The following is a 22,220-nucleotide window of genomic DNA, read 5'->3' as shown; positions in this document are numbered from 1 at the left end:
TAAAAAGAAAGTCTTTAAAAAAGGAATTCATAAAATGAAAAGGGAAAGAAGAAAATTCAACTAAAAAAATAGAAAAAGAGAAAAATAAAGAAAATTTTAAAAATTAACTTTGAAAGACTGAAGAATCATGGGGAAAAAACCATGAATTCTATGTGTTGTATTCCTCTAGCACTGGGGTTTTGCGGTTCTCATTGACTCATAAACTTGGTCTTGGCTGGATGTTCTTGCTGATCTTCTAGGGGAGGGGCCTGTTGCAGTGGTTCTCAAATGTCTTTGCCCAAGGCGGAATTGCACCTCACTTGCCAGGGGCCAGGCTAAGTAATCTGCTTGGGTTTACTCTCGGTAGCTTTTGTTCCCTGAAAGCTTTCCGTACAGCTTTGGAGGATGAGAATGAAAATGGCGGCCTCCCAATCTCTGGTCCCAGAGAAGCAGAGAACTCAGGGCCCCACTCCTCAGTGAGCCCTCAGGGAAAAGCAGTCAATCACTCCTGTCTCCCTGGTCTCAAGCCGCACTCCGTGCTCACCGGGCCTGTGACCCAATGTTTCTATCTCTGGCACAGGACCCCGTTTGGAATCTCTAAACCCCACACATTCCTGTGGTTCCCATGCCACTCCTCTCAGGAGAGGAAGAGGAGTATCCCTGGATCTGCCGCTTGTTGGGTTCCTGCTCGAATATTAGTGGCCTGACCATGCTGAGGATCACAGTTTATGGCAACCCCGAGAGCCCACTCCTCGGCCCCATCTTTGTAGACGGCTTCCCGGCTCTGATACCTGGGAGCTCTGCCACACTCAGGCACCCCCGGGCTTTCTGTGACATTGAGTGTCCTGAGACCACACTGTCTCAGCGAGGGTTCCACCTCCCACTTAGCCATTGTAGCGACGTCCCTCAACAGAGCAGACTTCTAAAAGTTCCGATTTTGTGGTCTGCTGCTCTATCACTTACCGGTAGCCGGCTGAGGAGGCTCCCTCCCCCTAAGGTCTATCTTCCCGAATATCACCTCAGATTCACTTCTCTGCACGTCCTACCTTCCAGAAAGTGGTTGCTTTTCTGTTCAGAGAGTTGCTGCTATTCTTTTCTTTGATCTCCTGTTGAGTTTGTAGGTGTTCTGAATGGTTTGATAACTATCTAGCTGAATTCCTGGGACCAGACAAAATTAGGTTTCCTACTCCTCTGCCATCTTGCTCCTCCCCTCACCTATCATCTATTTAACTGATCCCCCTGCCCACCTTCCCTCCAACAAGCCTCAGTTTGTTCTCTATAGTTAAGAGTCTGTTTTATGGCTTGCCTGTCTCTTTGTTCCTCTTTTTGTTCATTTGTTTTGTTTCTTAAATTCCACATATGAGTGAATTCATGTGGTATTTGTCTTTCTCTGACTGGCTTATTTCGCTTAGCATAATACTCTCTAGTATCATCCATGTGATTGCAAATGGCAAGATTTCATTCTTTTTTATTGCTGCATATTTACACACACAGAGACATACTCCACTTCTTCTTTATCCATTCATCAGTCAAGGGACATTTGGGCTCTTTCCATAACTTGGCTATTGTTGACAATGCTGCTATAAACATTGGGATGCATGTATGCCTTTGAATCAGTATTTCTGTATCCTTTGGGTAAATACCTACTAGTGCAATTGCTGGATCATAGAGTAGTTCTATTTTTCACTTTTTGAGGAACCTCCATACTGTTTTCCAGAGTGGCTGCACCAGTTTACATTCTGACCAACAGTGTAAAAGGGCACACCTTTCTCCACATCCTTACCAACATCTATTGTTTCTTGTGTTTTTAATTTTAGCCATTTTGACTGGTGTGAAGTGATAGCTCATTGTAGTTATGACTTATATTTCCCTGATGATGAGTGATATTGAGTATTTTTCATGTGTCTATTAGCCATCTGGATGTCTTCTTTGGAAAAATGTCATTCATGTCTTCTGCCCATTTCTTAACTGGATTCTTTGGGGGGGGTGGAGTTTTATAAGTTCATTATGTATTTTCGATACTAACCCTTTATCAGCTATGCCATTTGCAAATATCTTCTCCAATTCTGTAGGTTGCCTATTATTTTTATTGACTGTTTCCTTCACTGTGCAGAAGCTTTTTATCTTGAAGTCCCGAGAGTTTATTTTTACTTTTGTTTCCCTTTCCACAGGAAATGTGTCTAGTAAGAAGTTGCTATGGCCAATGTCAAAGAGGTTACCATCTATGTTCGCCTCTAGGATTTTGATGGTTTCCTGATCACATTTAGGTCCTTCATTCATTTTGAATTTATTTTTGTGTGTGGTGGAAGAAAGTGGTCCAGTTTCATTCTACCACATGTGGCTGTCCAATTTTCCCAACACCATTTGTTGAAGAGACTGTCTTTTTTCTCATTGGATATTCTTTCATGGTTTGTTGAAGAACAATGGACCATATCATTGTGGGTCCATTTCTGGGTTTTCTATTCTGGTCCATTGATCTATGTGTCAGTTTTTATGCCATTACCATACTGTCTTGATGACTACAGCTTTGTCTTATAACTTGAGGCCTGGAATTGTGATGCTTCCAGCTTTGCTTTTCTTTTTCAAGATTGCTTTGGCTATTTGGGGTCATTTGTGTTTCCATACAAATTTTAGGATTGTTTGTTCTAGCTCAGTGAAAAATGCTGGTGGTATTTTCATAGGAATTGCATTAAATGTGTCAATTGCTTTGGGTAGCATAGACATTTTAACAATATTTGTTCTCCCAATCCATGAGCATGGAATGTTTTTCCATTTCTTTGTGTCCTCTTCGATTTCTTTCATAACTGTTCTATAGCTTTCAGAGTACAGATATACCTCCTTGGGTAGGTTTATTCGTAGGTATCTTATGGATTTTGGTACAATTATAAACAAGATCAATTCCTTGATTTCTCTTTCTGCTGCTTCATTATTGTGTATAGAAGTGCCACAGATTTGTGTACATTGATTTTGTATCCTGTGACTTTACTGAATTTGTGTATCAGTTCTAGCAATTTTTTGGTGGAGTCTTTCAGATATTCTACATAGAGTATCATATTATCTGTGAATAGTGAGAGCTTGACTTTTTTGCTGAGTTGGATGCCTTTTATTTTTATTGTTGTTATCTGATTGCTGAGGTTAAGACTTTCTGTACTATGTTAAATAACATTGGTGAGAGTAGATCCCTGTTGTGTTCCTGACCAAAGCTCCCATTTTTTCCCCATTGAGGCTCTTGGAAAAGCTCTCACTTTTTCCCTATTAGGCTGATATTAGTTGTGGGTTTTTCATATATGAGCTTTATGATGTTGAGGTATGTTCCCTCTGTCCCTACTTTGTTGAGTGTTTTTTTAAGAATGGATGCTATACTTTGTTAAATGTTTTTTCTGCATCTATTAAGAGGATCATATGGTTCTTATCTTTTATTAATGTGGTGTATCACGCTGATTGTTTTGTGAATATTAAACCACCTTTGCAACCCAGAAATAAATCCCACTTGATTGTGGTGAATGATTCTTTTAATGTACTGTTGGATTGGATTTGCTGGTATTTTGATGAGAATTTCTGCATCCAGGTTCATCAGAGATTTGGCCTGTAGTTCTCTGTTTTAGTAGGGTCTTTGTCTGGTTTTGGAATCAAAGTAATGTTAGCTTCATAGAATGAGTTTGGGAGTTTTCCTCCCATTTCTATTTTTTGAAACAGTCTGATAATAGGTATTAACTCCTCTTTATATATTTGGTAGAATTCCCCAGCAAGCCATCTGGCTCTGGAGTTTTGTTTGTTGGGAGATTTTTGATTACTGATTCAATTTCTTTGCTGGATACGGGTCTGTTAAAATTTTCTATTTCTTCCTGTTTCAGTTTTGGTAGTTTATATGTTTCTAAGAATTTATCCATTTCTTGTAGTTTGTCCAACTTATTGGCATATAATTTTTTCATCGTATTCTCTTATATTTGTTTTATTTTTGGTTTTGGTTGTAATCTATCCTCTCTCATACATGGTTTTACTCATTTTTGGTCCTTTCTGTTTTCTTTTTGATAAGTCTGGCTAGATGTTTATCAATTTTATAAATTATTTCAATGAACAAGCTCCTGGTTTCTTTGGTCTGCCTTACTGGGGTTTTTTGTTTGTTTGTTTCTATATCACCTATTTCTGCTCTACTCTTTATTATTTCCTTTCTTCTGCTGGCTTTAGGCTTCATTTGCTCTTCTTTTTTTAGTTCCTTTAGGTGTAAGGTTAGGTTGTATCTTCGAGATTTTTCTTGCAGAAGATTTATTTTAGGAAATTGTAGCTGAAAACATCCCTAATCTGGGGAAAGACACACACATCCAAATCTAGGAGGCACAGAGAACTCCAATCAAAACCAACAAAAGCAGGCCAACACCAAGTTATATCATAAATTTGCAAAATATAGGGGCACCTGGATGGCTCAGTCAGTTAAGTGGCTGTCTTTGGTTCAGGTCATGATCCCAGGGTCCTGGGACTGAGCCCCACATCTGGCTCTTTGCTCAGCAGGGAGCCTGCTTCTCCCTCTCTCTCTGCCTGCTTGTGCTCTCTCTCTCTCTCTGTGTCAAATAAATAAAATCTTTTTAAAATTTTGCAAAATACAGAGCTAAAGAAAAAAATCCTAAAAACAGTAAGACAAAAGAAGCCCTTAACATACAAGAGATGACAAATAAGGTATGCAGCAACTCTCTCCACAGAAACCTGGTGCACAAGAAGAAAGTGGCATGATATATTCAATGTCCTGATTGGAAAAAATATGCAGCCAAGGATACTCTATCCAGCAAGACTATCATTCAGAATAGAGAGAGATAAGAGTCTCCCACACAAACAAAAAGTAAAGGAGTTTATGACAACTAAACCAGTCCTGCAAGAAATATTAAAGGGGACTCTTTGAGTGGGAAAGAAAGATCAAAAGTGACAAAGACTAGAAAGGAACACCAAAAATCTCCAGAAACAACAACAAAACAATTAATAAAATGGCACTAAATTCATATCTATCAATAACTACTCTGAATGTAAATGGACTAAATGCTCCAGTCAAAAGACATAGGGTGTCATGATGGATAAAAAACAAAAAACAAAAACAAAAAAATAACAAGACCCATCTATATGCAGCCTACAAGAGACTCATTTTGGACCTCAAGACACATGCAGAGTGAAAGTGAGGGAATGGAGAAATATTTACCATGTAAATGGATGTCAAAAGAAAGCTGGAGTAAGCATACTTACATCACACAAACAAGATTTTAAACCAAATACTGTAACAAGAGATGAAGAAGGATCCTATATCCTAATAAAGGGGTCTATCCAACAAAAAGATCTAACAATTGTAAATATTTATGCTCCCAAGTTGGGAGCACCCAAATATATAAAACAAACATAAAGGAACTCACTGATAATTATACAATAATAGTAGAGGATTTTAACACCCCATCATCTAAGCAGAAGATCAACAAGGAAACAATGGCTTTGAATGACACACTGGAGCAGATGGACTTAAAAGATATATTTTGAACATTTCATATTAAAGCAGCAAAATACAGGGGTGCCTGGGTGGCTCAGTTAGTTAAGTGTCTGCCTTCAGCTCAGGTCATGATCTCAGGGTCCTGGGATCGAGCCCTCCAACAGGCTCCCTGCTCAGCGGGGAATCTGCTTCTCTCTCTGCCTCTGCCTCTCTCCCCAGCTTGTGCTCTCTCTCTCTCAAATAAATAAAATCTTAAAAATAAAATAAAATAAGAATAAAGCAGCAAAATACACATTATTATTATTATTATGTTCAATCAGCCAACATATACCTTTTGAGTGCACATGTGACATTCTCCGGAATAGATCACATACTTGGTCACAATTCAGGCCTCAACAAGTACAGAAATATTGAGATCATACAGGCATAGTTTCCAATCACAATGCTATGAGACTTGAAGTCAGTCACAAGAAAAAAAGACAAAATTTGGAAAGACCACAAATACATGGAGGCTAAAGAACCTACTAAAGAATGAATGGGTCAACCAGGAAATTAAAGAAGAAATAAAAAATATATGGAAGCAAATAATGAAAACATGAGAGTCCAAAACCTTTGGGATACAGCAAATGCAGTCATAAGAGGGAAGTATATAGCAGTACAGGACTTATCACTATTGATGTTAATCTTGATTACCTGGCCAAGGTGTGTTTGCCAAGTTTCTCCACTATAAAGTTACTTTCCCTCCGCCTTCCATGCTGTACTTTTTGAAATCAAGTCATTAAGCCTCATCTATATTTAGAATGGAAGAGACTAAGCTCCACCTCCTGGGGGTGGCGGGCAGGTATCCAAATAAATGATTTGGAATTAAGTATTGCCTTATTTATTTTGTTGTTCCAATTGTTTCAGCTGTGGCTATTGAATGTTCTTTCAGGATTGCTCTTGTGTGTTTTCTTAACATGCCCTCTTCTTTTTATTTTTTCACTTGTTAAACTTCCTAAAATTATTTCCTCCTCCTTTTTCTTTTACATTTGTTTCAGTTTCCTTTTTCATTTCTATTGTCCTTCTACTTCCATTTTCCCTCCCCTTTTCTCTCCTCTATTAGCTTTTAATATTTTCTCCTTTCCTCCTTTTTTCTTTTCCAATTGTGTTTTTAAAATAATTTGCTCCTTTCCAATATTCATTTTATCTTTTTCCTTTTTACATACCATTTTATTAATTAAAAATTTTAAATACATTCTACATTATGATGAGTTCACTGTAACTAGTAAAACAAAATAAGGTGCAAAAAGAAAAATATACCCTCATTTCCACCATCTCAGCCTCACTGCTAATATCCTTGGTCATCTACTAGAGTTTACAACACCCCTGTAAAACTCTGTGCTCCCTCACAGGAATGACTGGAAGACCCTGTGTGGTAATTCTAGAGTGTCTGCTAGTTTCCTTGAGAATTTTATTCCTCCAAAAGTCATATTTATTAAACTAAATATTAGTTGAAATACCAAAGCAGTAATCAGACATTTAATGTCTTTCTTATATAGAAACATCCACATTGAAATTACTTTGGCTGGCTATGACTAGAGAAGTGTTCTACAAAGTCCTTATATAGATCCTTCTAGTTCCTAGCTTCAGGAGAGTATGTATATGTATGTGCATGTATTCCCATGCTCTCTGCCCCCAAACTCAGGGAGTTATTGGGAACCAGGAATAAGAAGTGAGCAGAAGCCTAGGGAAAGGGGAGAAAGGCCTTTTAGAAATGAGATACCAGGAAGACACTGAAGGTACCAGGAAGACACTGAAAGCTACACAACTCAGGACCAAGAAGAGAAGTGGCCTATTTGAAGGTCCCATTCTGTCTTCATGCTCTCATCTTAACTGTCTCCTCTCTGTTTAGATTCCAAGCCTAAACCCATGTGCAGCCAAATTGGCAGGTAAAGCTGGGTCCCCAAATTCCATTGTTTTTTTGCACTCCAGTTTCTCTGGGTTGAAATGGAAATAACAATCTGCCTTTCCTGACAAGTCCTGACAAGTTCAGCAGTTAAGAGCTTATTTCAGGTATAATCCTGCATGGGAACTAAGGGTGAGGGAGAGAAGAATGAGGTGAATTAGATGACCTTTAGAGCCTCCTTCTAATGATGTAACTCAGTCACCTGAGGGCTTTTGTAGTTTCTGTCAATTGAGGTTGACACCAGGGGTCAAGCCAAGTCTGTGAGCTAGGCTAAAGCTGGATCACTTTTGGAGCTAGGGAGAGGAGAGAACATCACTATTGATCCTACCAAAGCCTTCTACTGTTCCCGTTCATTATCATGCCATCTATTCAGAAGAGAAGCCAGAAACAATTTCATTAAAAATCATGTCACATTCTTCCAAGCAAGGGATTCCTTCCAACCCAGCCTGATTTGGAATGGTGTTCCCAGTCTAGGACCCTAACCTGGAGCAGTTTGCTGACTAGTAGACATCCATTCCACAGTGTCAGAGAGCTGCTCTTCCTGTCTTTTACTTTCACTATATACAGCCAAGATCTGATATGGGCTTTTGGACTTGAGACCATGTGACTTTATCTTCCTTAAATATGGTATTAATTTTCCCTAGGAAAAAAAAAGAAAATGACTAATAAAAATCAGGCACTTAAGGTAACAAGGACAGTTTTGCCTTAAGGTAAAGCATAAGGGTTTGGTTTTACCAGAATTCTCAACCTGATTCTGAGGTCAGCAGCAACTAGTTTGGGGGCAATACATGAGGTGAAGCCTTTAACCCGGGACCTGGAGCCAGAAGAATCCACTAGTTCCAGAACACAGTGGCTTTAAGTGGTATGTATGTTGGAGGCCTTTTCAATAATGTGGCTGTAATCTACATAGTGACCAGATTGAGCAAATCAGCTCTGGGTGGTAACTTCAAGAGGGCAAAAGTAATGTTGGGGTTTGGGGGATACAGGGGTATCAAGGGAAGCTCCAGAAACATGATGGACTTTCTGTTTTGTTGGTCCTTTCCTTGCCTACAGCTGGTAAAGAATCACTGTTTACAAGGGCAAAGGGGGACATAAGAAAGGCCTCCCCCCAAACATCAGCCTCTTTAGGACCAGATATTTCATTATTAATGTTAACAATTTACTTCTTTGGTTTAAACGATGTGAATTCCCTGAGATGCCTCTGGAAAAAAAAAAAAAAAAGTACATTCGATCTCTGACACCATAAATCCTAAGAAAGGTGGAAAAGAGGGACCAAGAGGGAGGACTGTCCTCTGGAATGTGAAATACTTGCTTTAAGTGAACCAAAGACTTAGAGTGGATGTGATCTTAGAGATCATTTAATTCACCTTGAAACTTAACTATAATAAACAGTTCCTTCAGGCTAACAATTAAAATGAGGTTGAGGGTCTGGACTGGAAATAGAGGCTCTAGGTTGTATAGGGGCGTTGAAGCAGAAAAATATTTTCATTTTTAGGGGTTTTGGTATACAACCTTGCAGGGAAGAGAAAAGATAACACCAAGAAAAATGAAGGGGCACAAGCAAGGTCAGTGTATATGGGGCAACAGTGTGTTGAGGTCTAATATTTAAAAAGAATTTGTAATGAATTTCAAGGGTGCAGAGAACTCTTTTGAATGGTCAGACAGCTACATGATGGTTTTTTTTAGTTTAGGTCTCTCAGGCTAATTGAAATTGAATGTTTCTATTAAAGGAAACACCCAGTAGACCTCAGACCTAGTTATACCCCCATTCAAATAAAGATATAAGTCAGAATGGAGGCAAATATCTACACTTTTCTCTATTTGGAATATAAAATATAGAATTATACCTTTGAGGTTTGTTATGGGGAACTATTTTAAATGTTACAAGATACAATGAGCCCTCTCAGGAAAAAAATGGCAAAAATTGCAGCAGCAAGCTCTACTACTGTTAAATTTACTTCCCCTACCTTAAGTCCTATCATGCAGTGTTAGAGCATTATTTAGGAGAAAATGGAAAGGGGGAAATGGAATTTTCAGAAGAGTATTTGGAAAGTTATTCTCTTTTACAATCTGCGTTTTTTGTTTTATTTTTAATTTTAAAAGGATAATCTATGCACATGGTAAACATGTACACAGTAATACATGCACACAGTTAAACTCACTAGAGGGAAACACTGTTCAAAGTTCCTGTGTTGCTTTCCAGAAATAGTCTATATATTTCTAAGCATATATATGCATATTATTATAATTTTAGATGTTATAAAAACTTCTGTGAAGGCTTCTATTTGTCAGGTTTGCTTCAGAGCAACACTGATTTCCACAGCATGGTCTAAACTATAAAGCCAAAACTGTCTCCAAAGATTCAGCCAAGCAACAGTCTCTACTTTAATGTACATACCCAGGACCCACAGTAGAATGATAGAGTGAGAATAAACCCTGGGAAAACAGTGTGTACTTCTTTTAGGAAAATGAGGATATTAGTACCTATCTCACAGGATTGTTGTAATTCCTGAAAAAAATAATATACACAAAGTGCTTAAAACATTGCCTGGTATAGAGTAAGTGCTATGTAAGTGTTAGCTGCTGTCATCATTTGTACTGTTGTTTGCCACTGTTACTTGGAGAGGATAACTTGGGGCTTCTTGAAGCTATTCCCTATTTTCTCTGAGTTTTCCTCTCAGGTACCTCCAAAGTTGGGAGCCTCTATATTGTTACTCTTCTTTCTCTGGGATACCTCTCCCACCAGGATCTGAACTCTGGAGCCAATTGGTAAACAGAACTATACCTCAAAAGCTGTCCTGGACACAAGGAAAACTTAGTCTCACTACCTGATGTTTCCTTCATGGCATCAAGGAGATAAACTTTTATATGTTAGAGTTCACTACTGTTCTTATAAAGACCATGGAAATGCATGGACAGACTGGCAGCTCACCATACTTTCTGGGGGAATTACTCAGCCCAGAACATATTGTTTCCATCTCCTTTATGTGATTTCGTTCCTCCTCATCCCTACACCTCTCACTGCTTCTGAGAAGTTGCATGTTACTGGCTAGCCACAAACACTACACTGGTTTACTCTTCAGACTAGACCTTTAGGAAGCTGGTGCTGCTGGGACAAGTTGGACTCCACAGTCACAGGTCAAACATCTGAGTCTACCATCTCATTCCCTTAGAAGCTTTTTGAGGAGGGGAAGCTAAGCTCATAATGCTTAGCACATCTTCTCTCACTTATCTCCTTATCTGGAAGGGTAGGTGAATGACAGGTGAAACACTAGCTTTCTCCTACTAGTTAGTCTCATCACTGGCATCTGCCTACTTTCTGGTTTCTTCCAAACATAAATTGAATGTTTGGCTCCTGATGCAAGTCTTTGTATCATCATGGAGGGACTTGTTTGTACCTCTATCATAAAATTTGTCACTTTATTGTAACCACTACTAAACCTAAGCACCTGAAAAAGCAAGACCTTGTCTAACTTATCTATGTGGTCCCAGAGCCTAGCACAGTGCTTGATTGATAGGAGGTGCTCAATAAACGAATTATGTCACAAACACTTACTGAACACCTACTAGGAACCAAGCACTGTAGCGGTTCTGTTAGAATCCACAACACTTGGACTCTTATGATCCAGCATCAGAAATATATTCAAGCATCCTTATTCTTACAGAAACTTTCTTCCTTTAGTGAATATCAAATCAGTACATTTAATTAAGTCACACAACCCTTGCTGTATGTTGTGCCTTACTCAGAATAATCATTTAACATTTGTTGAAGGAATGCCTGATAGATCTCAGCAGACCCAAGAGCTGCTATTGTAAATGGCCACAGAGGGGCCTGTCTGGGATCTGGTTCCTTACAGAGAGATTTTGGTTTTTTTAAGAGCCATTTCTAAACAGTTCCCTGGAAACACATTCATTTACAACTCTATCTCAATATTGCTGATAGTTTGAGTAAGCTAATAGCCTGTTTACAAACCTTCCCTTTCCTTTATCTTCAATTTCTCTCCCTTCTCTCCAAGCTTCTTCCCCTCTACCTATAAACAGGTACAAAAGTCACTCCTAGCCACAAATAAATAACCTAAACTAGAAACTCAAAGTCCCACTTTACCTAATATCTTTCCTTTCTCCACTAATCTTTTACAAAAGTAGTCAATACTTGCTAGCTCAAACTTCCTTTTTCCCACTGGCTTCCACATCAAGTGGGCAGAAAGGATAGGATATGGGTTTGTCAGAGAAAAGCTTCATGGACAGGTAAGACCATAGGACACAAAGGAAACTCTGAGATTAATGTACAGAAGATGTAAATGTATTGGGACAGTGTGACATTTTTTCTATTTTGTCTTTAATCTGTTTTATAATTTTCCTTTTATGAGCAGATAACACATGCATATGATACACAGTTCAAAAGGTACAAAGGATATGGAGTGAAAAGTGTTTTTCCCACTCCTGCCCAGGTCCTGTTTGCAGGCAATCACTGTCAAAAGTTTCTTGTGTATCATTCCAGAGATAATCTACGCACTTACAGATATTTACATAGATGGAGTCTCTATACACAATGGTAAAAAACAATAAGAATTGCCATGAGATGGATGAACTGACAAGTACAGGAGGAAATGTTGAAGAATTAGGGAATATCATCTTCCCTCCAAAATACTCTTCCTCTTCAGTCCCCACCTCCGTTAATGGCCTTTCCATCCCCCAAGTTGCCAAAGCTCAAAGCTTCTGAGCATCGCCCATTGGTACAATGGTCTGTAGTTTACAAAGCATTGTCACAGCCCTTATTTCATCTAACTTTTTGGCACAACCCTGTGAACTAAGCAGAGCCCTAAGGGTTATCTGCACATTATAGTTAAGCTGATTAATAATTCCTCTACCCTCGCTACTGCTACATTCAATTTTATTTCCAAAATGTAAATTGCATACATCCATTTCTCACCACCTCCGCTATCTTACACTCCTTTAGGCCTTCATTACTTGTCATTTGTAAAACTGGAATAATTGCCTACTTTACGGGGTTAAGTACATTCATTAAAATTAAATAAGGACTGTAACACTACAACAAATCTTTGTTCTCAACAAATATCTGTTCCTTTCTCCTTTTCTCCCCAATATCTCCCCATCCTTAATCCATTCTCCACATTACATACCTGATTGAGCAAAATGATGTAGAATTCTTGATTTTTTTTCTGTGTCCATCCTCTATTGATCCCAACATCAGGGTATCAGAATATGACAACTCACCTGGAATCTGAGGAAAAGCACTAGAAAATTCTGGGTTCAGTTATATCAAAGGAAAATCAGCTTCAGTGACTCTCAGAGGCATTGCTTTTACAATCTCTGGTAGCATCATTGGCATTTAGAAGCTAAGAAGTTCAAGATCTGCCCTGCATTTTCTACCTAGAAAAATCCTGCATATCTTTATTACTCAGTTCAAATGTCACCTTCTTGAAGCCTTCCAAGATCCTTCTCACATTACTTCTTTACCCAAATCTGAATGAATCTTTCTTTTCTTTGCATTACCAAAAGTGGAGGGAGAGAAGGAGAGAAAGGAGAGGAGTAGAAGGAGGGAAAGGAAGCGAAAGAGAGGGAGAGAAAGAGAAGAGGGAGAGGGGGAAGGGAAGGAGAAGGGAGGGAGATGGCCAAAGGGGGAGAGAGGGAGCCCAACTTTTGTCCTTCCTTGGTCTGGTCCAGCCCAGTGGTTCCCAGTTCCCTTTTTAACCCTTTTTAACAACAACAACAACAACAACAAGAAACATTTTCCCACCTCCTAAAATGTGCCCAACTGAATAAGGTTAAAATGATGGTTACCAGGCAGCAGGTAAGGCGACTCCCTCCATTCCTAGTTTGTAGTTAAAAACTGAAGACACATACAATAAAATCTGCTTTACTCTTAAATAAACTTAATGAAATAATTAAGGTTGATTTGGCTTTTGTATATATAATTTCAGCATAATTTAATTTTATCATGTATTTCATAATATACTTACATCAATTAAATCATGAATATTTTACCATTTCATTAACTTTTCTTTAAAAATATTTTTAATAGTTTTTTAAGTTTTCTATCCTGTTTCTATCCACAACATATCCATTCCCCTATTCTTGGACATTTCGATATTCATTCCCATTCTCATTTTTACAAATGTTATACTGAAGGTACATAAATCTTTATCTGAATCTCTATTTCCTCAGGAAAATTCTTAAAAGTTTAATTTCTGAGTTGTAAGATAATAAGATTTTTAGAGCTGTTGAAATGTATCATCAAACTACTTCCCCAAATGACATATCATTTTAATCCACTCACAGAATACAAGAATGACTATATCACTGCACTCTCACCAGCATAGAGTATTATCTTTCCTATTTTTCCTAATCTGATAGGCAACAAAAAAATGACATGCCATTATTGCTTCAATTTGATTTCCTTGGTTACTACTAGTAAAATGGAAGAGTTTTTTTCAATAATGTTAATATACATAGTTTGTTTTCCCTGTTCTGCAAATTACCTACATATTTCCTTTGCCCATTTTTTTGGACTGGGATCTTGCTCTTTCTTTATCAATTTACATTCATTTTGATACATTTAGCATGCTGTATAGTAATTATAATTATGTACAGTCATTTCTTATTATTCACAGTAGTTATGTTTTATAAAAATCACTACAAACACTAAATTAGTAAATCCTGAACCATTGTTCCTGGGGAAATACAGAGTTAGGTTCCTGTGAGACTCGGTCACAACATTTTTGTCAATAAATCGATACATACATTGTTTATATGTGTTTCTGTTTAGAAACACTTTATTTAACATGCATTGTTGATTCATTAACATTGAACTCACAGCCAATACCACTGTAACCCATGCCTGAACTAAGGTAATCTAACATATGCATTCTCTCTGTAAGGCACATCACAGCCTTCTTGTGCTCGAGAACACTATACAGCACTTCAGCACCACACTTTTGGGACATTTAAACAGCAAAATCACCAAGAAAAAGGGGGCCTGGGTGATTCAGTCAGTTAAGCATTTGCCTTTGGTTCAGGTCATGATTCCAGGGTCCTGGGATCCAGCCCCATATCTGGCTCCCTGCTTGGCAAGGAGCCTGTTTCTCCTTCCCCCACCATGCTCTCTCTCAATATCTCTCTTTCTTAAATAAATAAAATCTTTGAAAAAAAATCACCAAGAAAAAGCACAAAAATGTGAAAAACTTGGCACTAAATAGACTGTGAAAAGTACACTTATTTACAGTATGAGAGCTAAAACAAAAAGACAGAGAATCACCTTGTTGGACTTCAGCTAGGAATGTGCACATCAGGCAATTCAAATGTTGCCACTGTGTATATCCACAAATGACCACAAAAGCACCACAGGTCTTGATTTCAGGATTACCAATAAATTTTAGTGAGTAAATGAATAGAATCTACAAATGAGTATCAACTGCAATTGTCATATTTGTTGCAGTTTTCCAATTTATCATTTGTATTTCAATGTTTTTCATGTTTTAGATTTACAGAGGTTTTCATTTTTATATATGAAAATATATAATCACTTCCTTCATGACATCATATATTATTTTAAGCATATGCAAAGAGGAAGTAATTTATTCACCTACATTTTCTTCTATTTTTTAAGTCTTTAATATTTTGCATAAAACTGTTTAATATACCTGAAAGTTAGTTTGGTCGATGGTATATTAAATCTGGGAGGGGGGTTAGGTAAGAAGCCACTAATCACCAGTCAATGAACCTTACCTTTTGGGCCCTCTGTCATTCTGGCTCCCAATGAAGTGCCCTTCTAAACACAGGTAAGCCAGTTCCAGAGTACCTAAGAAGCTTTAAAAAAATGAAAAAGCAAGGGGAAGAAGTTTTACCTTTTCCACTAAATCGAATTGTTGGATATCAAGAAATGAGATGGGGCTGGTGATATCCCACAATCACTTCATGCTTGCATTCTGCAGTGAGGCAAGACCAGGCAGGGAGCTAGAAGTCAAGTCAATGCCAAGGACTAGAATGGTTCAAATGCAGTTCTCTCTATGCCATAGGACAGTATTTCTCAGGGTACTGTCAAGGACAACCTGCACCAGAGTCACCAAAAATGTATAGTATATAAAATGAAGAAGTTAAGGGTCTTGTTCTTACTCCATACCATACCAGGAGTACTATGTTAGTTTTAGAACACCACATCTCAAGACTGATAAAACCAAAATATGATATGACCTCAAAAGGACAATTTGGCTGATGAAGAGGCTGGAATTCAAGACATTCAGAAATATCTTTGATCTAGGGATGTCATGCCTAGAGAATTGAATAATTGGGATTACATGATTGTCAACTTCAAATAGCTAAAGAGTCATCAAGTGGAAAAAATCCCTCGGCTAGGCAATGCCATCCATGCATGTGGCTTTATGTACCTTCCTTTTGGCTGTTGATTCTCAAATCTGTATCTCTAGATCCAGTCATTCTCCTGAGCTTCAGCCATTCCTTAATCTCTCCACCTGGATTTTTCACAAACACCTCAAACTCCACATGGTTAAAATCGAAATATTATTCTACCATTTTCATAGATAATGAATCTGAGTCTCAAAGAAACTAAAGAATTTCCCATGGGTTCCATTAAAGGAATTAAATCCAACCTATCTGATTCTAAAGCTTATGCTCTTTTAACTTCTATGACGCTGATTTCTATAATACTGGGGGTGGGGGGTAGAAACCAGAACATTACATATCTATAGTGTAGCTCTGAAACAGAGTAGCACATTTCACAGAAGAGTTGGTCCTTTCTGAAAAACAAATCTGCTCTAAGAAGCTCTAATCCCAAATTTGCTAAACTACATTTTTAAAAATAAGTTCCTTGGCAATATCAGGAGCAAAATCATTAAGTGGAACAGGTTTGAAAAGTCCTTCCCCTCTCCGGACTACAGTTTTCTGTTCTTCAAAATAGATAGATAGGCTTGTCTGGACTTTGAAGATCTTTATGTCCTTTGACAGCTGTGCCATTCTGCTCCGTATAAGGTACAGACATCATGAATAAACAGTCATGCCATTTAGCCTGTGTAATAGCTCAGTTGCATTCCAACACCATCCTCCAGGACCTGCTGGACTAAAGGCTGATCATATATCTTTATGATATTCTCATCTACTCCAGGCACCCAGCCCAGCATTACGCACTTGTCCACACAGTTCTGACTTGCCTCTGGCAATACCAACTCTTTACTCAACTGGAGAAGTGATCAGGTAATAAGTAGAAATTCTGTCGCATCTTTCCCTGCACAGGGTTCTGATATGCTCCCCCAAAGTCACTTACTAGCTGCATGAACTTGGGCAAGTCACTTAACCTTTCTGAGCCTCCTTTTTCTCATTTGTAAAAGAAATGCTAATTATATATAATTCACCTGATTGTTGTGAAAATTAAGAAATAATGTGTGTAAAAGCACCAGGCGCCGTACACGGTATTAGTAAGTGCTTTTATTCCTTCAGTATCATCCTTGGCTGAGCCACACCAACTAACCTCAGGTTTTCCTTGGATTAAATGGTTATTATCAGGGCTATCCTATACCTCTCCTTTCTGATCACCACCCCCTCCATCAACCAGACAACATTCAAGAAATGTTCATGGCAATTCTCTGAATCTACTGAACTGTAGCAATAAGGCTGCATTTGAGGTTTTGTAACAAAACTTAAATCCCTAACAAGTAGTCAGCTAGTCTCAGCTTAAACATTCCCTATGATAGGGAACTCATGTCCTTCCAGCACAGCCCATTTCATCTTCAGTCAACTCGGCCATAACTTTCACCTAACAATCCTAATTCTGTCCCTTGGGGTCACATTGTACAGATAAAATCCTCTTTCTTATGACAGCCTTGCAGATACTGAAAGACAGCAATCATGTCCTGCTTCACCCTTCAAGCTTCTTTTCTTAAGCTCTATTTTTTCTTTGTCCCTCTTTAAAAGATAGCCACCATTACTAAGCACAATACTTGAGGTGTAGTTCATACAAACCTAGAAAAGAGTGGAATAATTACCTCTTTCATTGTAGACTCTCTACTACTATTAATGTAGACTGAGTTTGCATTAACTTTCCTGGCAGTCATATTAAACATATACCCATCCTATAGAATTACTATTCTTTTTAATTTTATTAAATTTATGTAAGACGTCAAATTTATTCCTATCAGATTAATTTTGTAGTTTTTGAACCATCTTTACAGTCTAGTAAATTTTTCTTGGATTCCTGGTTCTGGTACCCAGTATATATACTTCCCCTCCCACTCCAGTTCTTTCTTAAAATTTGATGAACATACTTTTCTACATCTCCATCCAGTCATTAATTAAAATGCTGAAACCAAGACAGAACCAGGTACAAAGCCCTACAGCTTACCACCAAGGATCTCTCTTCGCAATATTGAAGCTCAACCTTTTTCCTGCCTTCAACACACCTTAGGGCCTTTCCTATCACCCGTTCACATCAATCATAGTAACTCACAATACATCCGAAATACCCAAGGGGGGCAGGCTTTCTATAGTACTTCTAAGGGAAGTACTATAATGGGAGGAAGGCCTATGTGGTTTGGAAAAACTTTCATCCAGGTGATTCTACTAAACCCCTCAGAAAATGTGCCCTAATCCTCCCTTTCACTCCACACGCTCTTCTCAAGAATTTCTGCTCCAGAGAAACATACAATTAATTATTAGTGCCCTTTGAAAATGGTTTTCCCATCTGTATGATAGAGCTAATTACACATAGATCATAAGGCTGTTGTCAGGATTAAATGATTAATGCATAAAATACTTAGCAAAATGCTTGGTATATAGTAAGTGCTCAGTAAATAGTATACTTAAAAAAAAACTTTCAGATTCCAACTAAAGGAACAATGTTACAGCTCATGTTTTCTCCATCTTGTTAACCAGGATGTCATAAAAATAAAAATCTTTATCATGCACCTTGCAGTAATACAGGTACACTGACTGTAACTATCACGTACTGGCATCTATTAGTCAAATGACCTTAACAAAAAAGGCCACATTTCGAGCCCACAAATCTGAATACAGGACACAGCTCCCTAATGGAGCCATTATGGCCAAAAATATATTGAAATTTAATGTTTTTTTCCAGCTCAAGCTCTACTGCCTGATCTGGCTCCCATCCCCATCACCTATGAATGGCAGAATCAGGATTTCCACATTCATGAAGGTCCACATTATTGTCCTTCCTATTGTTCCTTTGACTGATCCTGCTGTTTTCAGGGAGGGTGACAGAATCCAGGTGAAGTAATCCAGGTTTGCCTTGCAATAAATAATTTCAAGATGTTTGTGGCTGAAGGACAGTTTGTTACACCCCACCCTTTTATATCAGGCCAAACCTATCACCTATATCTCTGACATGATTCCTCCATCTCTTATCCCCCACCTGTGTCATCACAGTTTATGATGATGGTGCATACCACATCTCAGGGCTTCTAGTGGCCACAAGTCCAGGATAAAGTAGGAACTGAATCTGGATCCAGAGATATCTATGGGTCTGAAACACTGGAAGCCATTTTACAATGTGGATTTTCTGAGTGTCACTTTAATGATCATCAACATATTATTATAAAAATAATAATTTCTGACATCTATGTTGTACTTTGTAGTTTAGCTTCATTTGGGTTTAACATTGTTGAAAGATTTTTTTTAAAACTGTCTTTATCAAGCTAAATTATGTTTATTTCCCCATGCATACATAAAAATAACCCATTATACAATTTAGTTTAATCATACAAAAATGTTGAATGGCAGCTATTTTGCTCCAAAAGGCATTAAACTCTAAGGTTCCTTTTCTTTTAGGACAGATGATATTAACTTTATTTCACAAATGAGGAAAGTAAGTCTTTGGGAGGTTAAAGAATTTGCTCAAGGCCCATATAGCAAATAGCAGAAACAGGATTTAAAGCCTGGATTATCTGACTCCAAATCTTTTGATTTTTTTTTCTACCTTGACATTTGGAAGTGCCATTCAACTTCCTTGACTAAAATGGCCTCCTTTCTTCCATGTCAAAAAACAGGCAGTGGCTAATTGAATCCATCTTCCTAAAAGACATCTTTCAAATTACAGGATCCTAAGCCAAATTCTTTCACAAAAGGATCAATTTCCCTCCCAGTCAGCTAAGTTACTATGCCATTCCAAGAATCCTTCCTTTTTTCACCTTACAGGTAAACAGCCATAAAGCCTCATCCATCTGCAAAAAAAATGTTGAGACATCCTGCACCAAACCAGAGCCCCAGCCCCACCCTCAATCTTGCAGCATTCTGTCACTCATCATCAAAGCATCTGGCCTCTGCCCACTGTCCCACTGCAGAAATTTTGCACAAATTAGAAATTCTACTATCTATAAAAATTCCATTTTCCGGCCTCCATTTCTTTCAATACCTACTACAGTCCTCGCAAAGGACAGGACAACCACCTGGGAGAAATCCAGAAAACGCAGGCCAATTTTTACTTCAGTCAGCAATAAAGAGATAGATAACCAGTCCCACAGGCAAAAGATTAGATACTGTTCTCAACCTACCATCTTCTCTTACACATCTCTCTGAAAAATTGCAAGGTATAGTCCTCAACTCAATTCTAATTAACTGAGTTATTCACTTAATGATTTACCCACTATAATTGCTTTTTTCTTCAAGGTTTACCAATCCCTTCTTCTAACTTAAATAGCATCCTTAAAGAGCTAAAAAGCGTCATGACCATCTGCAGTTAAAGGGGTGGGAATGTTGTCATTTCTGGTTTGGGACCCTAATAATTGCAACTTGAGATGAGGCCAAACACAAAGAATAGCAGAACCAGGTATCACTGGGGACACATATAACCCAGTCTCAGCTCCAGCTGGATGGGGCTGCTAGATGGTATCAGCTTCCATACTGATTCCCAGACATACAAAGGCAGAGCCCCAAATCCTGCATTACCTCCTCAAAATGGCCTCTCACCTTTCAAAAAAAATAGGTTTGGGTGCAACTAATCTCCTTTGAGCTTTCCTCAACCAACCCTTGCTCCTATATTTTCCTCTCTCATTTGATCTATTTTCTTTCCTAGTTCTCAGCCCAGTTTCAACTTCTGTAAGTACCTGATTCCTTGCTTTGGCTCGAGTCAGCATCGTCTTCAGCCATCTTCCTGAGTTTACCGACCTCAGGCTCCAGCTCTGCAGAATTAGTTTAAACTGGTCAAAATAGATTTGAACTGGTCAGAACTGATTTTTCCTTATGAGAAAAGATTTGAACTGGTCATGAGCAAGTTCTAACCACTTTAAACCCATTTGGGCGAGTTTTACGTTGCTAATGCAAGAACGAGCCACTGAAGGGATCAACTTGAATCAGGAATGAGATGAAGCAGCTTCAATCTGCTTCGAAGACCAGTGTGGGATACAAAAAAGACCTGATGCTAAGGACCATACCATTTGTGGTGGTGATGCTAGAGGGGGAATCAGAGAGGACCTAATAGTCTGTGAGGTAGGATCAAACCACTGTAGACCCCGGGGGAGGAGCTAAAAGAAACTGATGCTCAATGACGTAGGATCGAATTATTGGTGTAAGACAGGAGAAAAGATGCTGATGTTCTCCAGACAGGATCAAACCACTGAGATCTATAGGGAGCAAAACAGGGATGCTTTTTTAGAAGGTGTTATCAAACCACTCCGGGATAGGGATAAAAAAAAGGAGAAGGGAAAGTAAGAACATAAAGGGCCTAGTAGTCTGTGAGACAGGATCAGACTACTGTGAAGTGGCAGAAAGGGGATGTTGTTCTAAGAAGCAGGATCAAACCACTGTGGAAGGGAGGGGAGCAAAAAAGAAGCTGAAATTTCTTGAAGCAAATTTAGATTCCTTTTAGTAAAGTAAAAAAGGATATGATAGTCTGTAAAACAGAATCGGACTCTGTTTTTATAATAAATAAAGGGCATTTACATGTATTATCTCTTTTGCTCTTTACTCTGCCCTGATGGTTGGGTCAGACCATCTTCCCCAAAAGGCCCCTGCAGTAATTTGCAGCTGCCCTTGATGGTTTCTAGGCAACAGTACAGCTGCTGCCTAATGAACTCTGCCCTCTTGACATTAACTCCTGGGTTTCTGGAAGGGAAAGAATATGCACACATATGAAAAAGATGGGGAGCAAATTAAAACAGTATCATCAAATGCTAGGTGGGGAAAACTGGGAGACAACCACAGAGACTTTCAAAAATTAAAGGAAGACAGCAAGTAGTTGGGAAATGATGGTTATGTGGAGGAAGAAAAACTCACAAAAGCACAGTCCTATAGACTTAGAAAACACCAAGTCCAAGCCCCCACAAAATCTTTGAGTCCTCCTATGACATCCCTAATCAGCGGTGCTTTAATGTCTTCAGTGAAAAATGAGTAGGTTTAACTTCCTAGGGAATTTATTACATATTCCTATAATTCTGATCCTTTTTTAAAATTTTGAGCCAAACTCACTCCCCCATAAAATACACCCAGTATTCTAAGTTCTGTCTTCTAGAGTGGAGGTTAGCAAACTAGGGCTTGCCGGCCATATCCAACCATCACCTATTTTGTGAAGAGTGTGAGCTAAGAATGGTTTCTACATTTTTAAATGGTTGAAAAAAATCAAAAGAAAAATATTTTGTGACATTTGAAAAATTAGATGAAATTCAAATTTCATACCATAAATAAAGTTTTGTTGGAACACAGCCATGTTCATTTATTTACACATTATCTATGGCTGCTTTCCTGCTACCATGGCAGAGTTGAGTAGCTGCATCCAAGACACTATGGCTCTCAGAGCCTAAAATATTTACTATCTGGCCTTTTACAGAATAAGTGTGCTGACTCCTG

General features: G+C 38.4%; 1 long non-coding RNA gene across 4 annotated transcripts in view; it reads right to left on the bottom strand.

Moving 5' to 3' along the window:
- LOC144380360 (uncharacterized) overlaps positions 1-20,775 on the bottom strand; it is a 233,008-nt gene extending 212,233 nt beyond the window's left edge. For 3 of the 4 annotated variants that reach the window (XR_013444495.1, XR_013444494.1, XR_013444496.1), the window contains exons 1-3: positions 20,483-20,775; positions 15,133-15,218; positions 12,533-12,626 (exon numbers count right to left, since the gene is read on the bottom strand). This is a non-coding gene — a long non-coding RNA (uncharacterized LOC144380360). Of the gene's footprint in view, positions 1-12,532; positions 12,634-15,132; positions 15,219-20,482 lie in introns of all 4 variants that reach the window. The other variant, XR_013444497.1, reaches the window with a different exon arrangement.
- Between the last annotated feature and the right edge of the window lie 1,445 nt (positions 20,776-22,220).

The sequence above is a fragment of the Halichoerus grypus genome, chromosome X, assembly GCF_964656455.1.
Source record: "Halichoerus grypus chromosome X, mHalGry1.hap1.1, whole genome shotgun sequence".
NCBI classification, from domain to species: Eukaryota; Metazoa; Chordata; class Mammalia; order Carnivora; family Phocidae; genus Halichoerus; species Halichoerus grypus.
The sequence above is the reverse complement of the archived record's forward strand: the minus strand, read 5'-3'. Positions and strand labels throughout refer to the sequence as shown.